We start from the raw sequence: 5,984 nt of genomic DNA on the forward strand, positions 1-5,984 counted from the left end.
TTCTATGTTTACATCAGTAATACAAGTTTATATCTTATTCTCCTAACTCCAGACATAGAAATAATACATGCAAACAAATAGGATAAACACACTCAATAGATTATAAGCTTTGTAATGATATCTTACAAGATACCTGAGGAGTGTCTGGCTGTGTGTGTTCCCAGCAGAGATGAGGATAGTTAAATCCCTCATAAGCAGAGTGCCCTGCACCTTGGAAGCTTCCCCAAGCGTTTTACTGCTTTACAATGGGCTGGGTTAAAACCAATAGACTCTTCTTTGTGAGAAATGTGCCATGAACTCCCCTGATCTCCCTTGTTTTCTATCCCCTCAGCAGGGTTTCCTGTTCCCAAACCCGACGTGATCTCCCAACCGGAACAAGGGGAGGAGCCGTGGGTCCTGGATCTCCAGGGCTCTGAGGAAGGCGAGATCCTGAGAGCTGTCTACGCAGGTGAGGGATTATTAAACCAATTCAGAAACTCTCAGTGCCTGAAGGAAAGAGCTGGGACTCCCTGAAAAGGCCTTGGGAGCTCTCAGAGTTCAGGAGTATCCCCAGGAGGCCTTGTACCCTATGGACAGCTATCGCTCCTGGCTTCCTACCCATCCTCACTGACACCTGGCAGCAGCTCCCTACCTGATGGGATGTGGAGGTAGAATTGTTCCCCTCCTCTCTCCCCTAAGGAGAAGAGTTTTCGAGAATTCAGCTACTAGATTTTTTCTGTCTCTCCAGCTCTAATTTTGGTTTGTTTCCCTGTTTTCTGCCCCTATTTCTGAGTTTCTTTCTCTGTCCTAGCAGGTGCTGGGATGGTGAGTGAGAACGAGGAGCTGAATCCTCAGCAGGAAGATGCTGAGCAAGTGGAAGCACATGGGGAATTATCGCAAGGATCCCAAGGGAATGTGTCCAGGTGTTGTATGCAGGGAAAAACCTGTGAGAGTCAGGACAGGACAGAGAGGGAGCAGGGAAACCAGCCAGGGAGAAAGTGAGCAAATCCATTAATTGTCAGGGGACTCACCAGAACTCCAAGAAAATCACAGCCCAGCAGAGAATACCTACAGAAGAGAGAAAAAACACCTTAATATACATCAGAGAATCCACACAGGAGAGCGCCCCTATAAATGCTCTGAGTGCGGGCAAACGTTCCCTCAGAGCTCAGCCCTTCTTAAACATCAGAGAATCCATACAAGAGACAGACCCTATAAGTGCTGCGAGTTTGGCAAAAGTTTCACTCGGAGCTCTACCCTTACTAGACATCAGAGGATTCACACAGGAGAGAGACCGTATAAATGCTGTGAGTGCGGGAAAAGCTTCGCTTTCAAATCAGACATTAATATACATCAGAGGATTCACGTGGGAGAATGCCCCTGCAAATGCTGCGAATGCGGGAACCACTTCAGTCAGACCTTATCACACATCAAACAGGCCACAAAGGAGAGAGACTCTATGAGTGCTGTGAGTGCGGGAAAAAGTTCACTCAGAGCTCAAGTCTCATCAGTCATCAGAGGATCCACCCACGAGAGCAGCCCGTGAATGCGGGAAAAGTTTCATCCAGAGCTCACACCTTAATAGACATCAGCGATGTCACAGGATAGAGACACACCATAAACACTTTGTGCAGGGCAGAGAAAAGATTGTTTTAAAGGCATTTGCTAATTCCCACACAGGGACTTTTTAGGGCTGTTTGCACCATTTGCGTCACCCTGTTCTCTCAGCTCCCCCAGGTGAGTTGCCTGCTTTTCGTTTGCAGGTTGCCCTTCTCTGGGGTGAATCCCATGGTCCTTTCTACCAACTCCCTTCTCCTGCGAGTCATCATGGGAGTGTGTCTCTCTCCTGCCAGGAGTGTCTATCAGCCCCATGGGTGGGAAATAGGAGTGACCTCAAGTAGCTAAACTGAGCAAAAATGAACCTGGGCTTTGCCCCCTCTAGGATTTTCCATGAAGTCGGCTTGCTGGAGGTAGCTACCCTAATGTAAACACCCTGCTAGATGTGCTGTGCTGACATAGCCCAGGCACAGGGGTTGGGGTTAGCTAGCACCTTCCCCTTTGACCTGTGTTAATCTACACCCATTTTCATACTCAAGACAAGCCCTGAGCACTAGCAGAGCGATTGTTAGAGTCACCAAGCTCCCCCTTTGGCGACAGATTGTCTCATCCCCAGTTGTTCTCATGCTGGTCCAGGTTGTGCTGGGCAGCAGGTATTTTTCTTTTTACCACTTTCCTTATTGAAAATCTATTTCAATATAACAAAGAGGAGGAGCAGGAGTGGGACAAATGTATCATTTCAGCCTCTGCGACACCGGAAGAAATGGGTTGAGTCGCCGGGATTACCTCCTTCCCCATCACCGTCACTAGGCCCGCTCACTCCAGCAGCGCTGGCGTCTGTCTGAGCCACAATGGAGTTTATCCACTTCTGTTCTATGCCTCCACCTCCCAAAGAGTCTCTGCACTTCATAGCAAATTGATCCTAAATCCATTAGGACTGAGATGAAAGTGTCCCAGACCTGGATGGGAAATTTCAGTGGATCCCAAAAACAGTGTGCTCATTCCGAGACTAAATCCCACTTTCTGTCTATTGACAAAGTCACTTCTGGTCTTTTCCCTGCTGAGCTGAGATCGTTTGCAGATGAGAAGGTCGGCAGTTTTTCCCTATTACTATGAAGCTTTTTTTTTTTTTTTTGTAAATAACACGATTCCATAATAATGAACTGCTGTTGAGTGAAGCAGGTTTGAATGGATCAGAGGAGAAGGCGATGGGGGAATCTGCTCTCCTGATTTTTGAGTCATCAGATGTAACCTGCTCTGGAATTTCATTTTATATGAAAGAGAAAGTGACTTATACCGCTTTGTTGCGGGTTTTTCTCTCTCTCCTGAAGGCCATTTGGTCACATAATTGAATATTAGTTTTGTTCTCCAGGATGTAGCTCAGATTTATCGGGGACTTTGGGAGAAATGACTGTTTCCTAGAATAATGCTTTCTCATTTTATTTTTCTCTTTCCTGCACCGCTGCATGATGACATGGAAGAAGCTCGAGTGCAGTTCGAGCCATTGGGCGTGCTACCAAGAAAACTGTATTGGATTTAGGTCTCCACTCTAAAATGGTGAACAGCAGCACACCCGAGATTGTGCAACTAACTGAAGTAAATGGGTGCATGTAGCCAATGATTTGGGAAACGCTGTCCCTGTCTGTGTTACTGTGGAGAAAACAGAAGTGGCATTTTTGATGAACTTGCCCTTGGTAGATGCTGCAAATGTGCATTGAAATGAAATCAGTGTTGTATGTGAGAGAGCTGCAGAATATCTATTCTTAATAAGTTCCCCTCCTTTGATGATTTATGGGGATTCTGATGCAGAGTGTTTCTAGTCCCTAATTTAGACCTGTGCCACCAGATTAAAGAAATAAATTGGCCGTGTTTGGGGAAGTCATTCCTCACTAACACTGCTCAGAATTTGGTTGGTTTTGTAAAGGATTCTATTCCAGAGGAGTTTAAATGTACCCTGACAAAGGCCAAGGATTTGGCAAGAACTGATTTTCGCCCCAGAGAGGAAGCTGTGTGGAACTATCGTCCAGATAAAACTGTTTGATTGTTTTTAATACCACTCCCTAATTCAGTGTCACTGATTAGAGTCCCAAAGGCTGCCCGGGCTCGAGTGGAAGGTCCTTCACTATTTGGATCCAAGGATCCATGAGGCAAAGTGAGAAATAGTTGATGTCTTCAGAGGAGATTCCTGCCCCAGCCTGATTGAGCATCAAGGACTTCCATGCTGTTTGATTCCCTCGTCCATTACTGTCATTCTATGTGTCAGGCTCCAGTTTCAGACCGCTGGATAGACAAATGTTGAATCCTGATTCTATGCTGTTGTCACTTAGTTTTGCTCTTGTGTCTGATTCAGTTGTACCATGTTGCATGCACCTCCTGCTACTTTGAAAGACTGGAAGGTGTGAATATAGAGCTGAGGTCCTTTTTCTCCTGATGCAAACCTTCCCACATAGCATGAGACCCCTTCCACCAACACTTACATCAGAAGGACCAGAGAACTCACAGATGTGGAAAGCTACTATGCTGGTGTAGACTACATTTACACAGTGCTCACTTTGTGGAAATGGGGCTTAAAATGAAACAAACCTGTATCATAAGATTTCATAATCTTTGACTATGTTCTTTTTACCATTGAAAATGATGTTAATTATTGGTTAAAGTCTAACTTAGTGCTAACCTGAATTATACTGGAACACTGTGACTTACATTGGTTTGCTTTTTGTTAGCCACCACTTCCTATATTACTAACCTTAAAAAGTGTATTTGATGTAAAACACCCTTTGGACTAAGGTGCTCTGAAGTACAATATCCCTCCAAGGCTGAGGTGGGGGAATGTAAGAGACAAATATTGTGTAGGAGAACACAGACCCAGACTTCAGTTATTTCTGTTTCAACTGGAATTTGTTTTGATAAGCTCTAAAGTAAAATTACTTAAGGAGACAAGTTGTGTAACCTTTTACCCAATTAGACTGTATGGGTCACTGAGTTCCCCTCTTTTCTGCAAAGCGAAGATATATAACGTCTGTCAGGAGATGTCCACGGTTCTTTTTATGAATGATAATGGATGCATGCGGCAAGAGGTAGTTTGTTTGTTGGGGAGGAGCTCCCCGTTATTTTTATGGGAGCTGAGACCCCTTTTCTTTTTTTAAGGAAGCCCATTGTCACAGTTCAGCCTTTTAACCCTCAAGCCAGGCTATGGAAACCTCCCCAAAACTGTCCTTAGATTTCATTCATTTTTGATATCTTTGGGATTCAGCCCTCCACAGTGCATGTGGCTCACAGCAACCAATATTTTAACAACACTTGTGTGTTTAATGGGACTTTTCCAAACTGACGATAGCCTGAAGTCACCTCACTTGAAATGGATCAGGCCACATTGTCTGTATCCAATATGTAATTCACACCTGATTTGCCTGGAAACTTCAGGGGAGTGACCGCAATGTGGGGTGATCTGGAATCGTCAACCATGAAGACCAAGGTAAAGGTGGAAGCCCTTTTGCGCCAGGAACCTGTCTAAGGCCTGGTCTACACTACAGGTTTAGGTCGACTTTAGCAGCGTTAAACCGAATTAAGCCTGGACACGTCCACACAACGAAGCCCTTTCTTTCGACTTAAAGGGTCCTTTAAACCGGTTTCTTTACACCACCTCCGACGAGGGGATTAGCGATAAAACCGGCCTTTGCGGGTCGGAATTGGGGTAGTGTGGACGGAATTCGATGTTATTGGCCTCCGGGAGCTATCCCACAGTGCTTCATTGTGACCGCTCTGGACAGCGCTCTCAACTCAGATGCACTGACCAGGTAGACAGGAAAAGACCCGCGAAGGTTTGAATTTCATTTCCTGTTTGCCCAGCGTGGAGAGCACAGGTGACCACGCAGAGCTAATCAGCACAGGTAACCGTGATGGAGTCCTCCCAGGATCGCAAAAGAGCTCCAGCATGGACTGAACGGGAGGTACGAGATCTGCTCGCCATATGGGGAGATGAAGCAGTGATAGCTGAACTCCGTAGCAGTAAAAGAAATGGAAAAGTATTAGAAAAGATCTCCAAGGCCATGAAGGACCGAGGCCATAACAGGGACACACAGCAGTGCCGCGTGAAAATTAAGGAGCTACGGCAAGCTTACCACAAAGCCAGAGAAGCAAACGGAAGGTCCGGGGCAGAGCCGCAAACTTGCCGCTACTATGTGGAGCTGCATGCGATCCTAGGGGGTGCAGCCACCACTACCCCAACCGTGTGCTATGACTCTCTCACTGGAGAAACACACAGGGAAGACGGTTCGGGGAACGAGGAAGATGACGATGGAGGTACTGTAGGTAGCTCACAGCAGCAAGGAAGCGGAGAAACCGGTTTCCCCAACAGCCAGGATATGTTTGTGACCCTGGACCTGGAACCAGTAACCCCCGAACTCACCCAAGACCCTCAGGGCACACAGGAGACCTCTGGTGAGTGT

The 5,984-nt window shown here is 46.3% G+C and overlaps 1 pseudogene; it reads left to right on the forward strand.

Moving 5' to 3' along the window:
- Positions 1 to 5,045, forward strand: part of LOC117869930 — a 26,670-nt pseudogene extending 21,625 nt beyond the window's left edge.
- The last annotated feature ends 939 nt before the right edge of the window (positions 5,046 to 5,984 follow it).

The sequence above is a fragment of the Trachemys scripta genome, chromosome 25, assembly GCF_013100865.1.
Source record: "Trachemys scripta elegans isolate TJP31775 chromosome 25, CAS_Tse_1.0, whole genome shotgun sequence".
Classification (NCBI taxonomy): Eukaryota; Metazoa; Chordata; order Testudines; family Emydidae; genus Trachemys; species Trachemys scripta.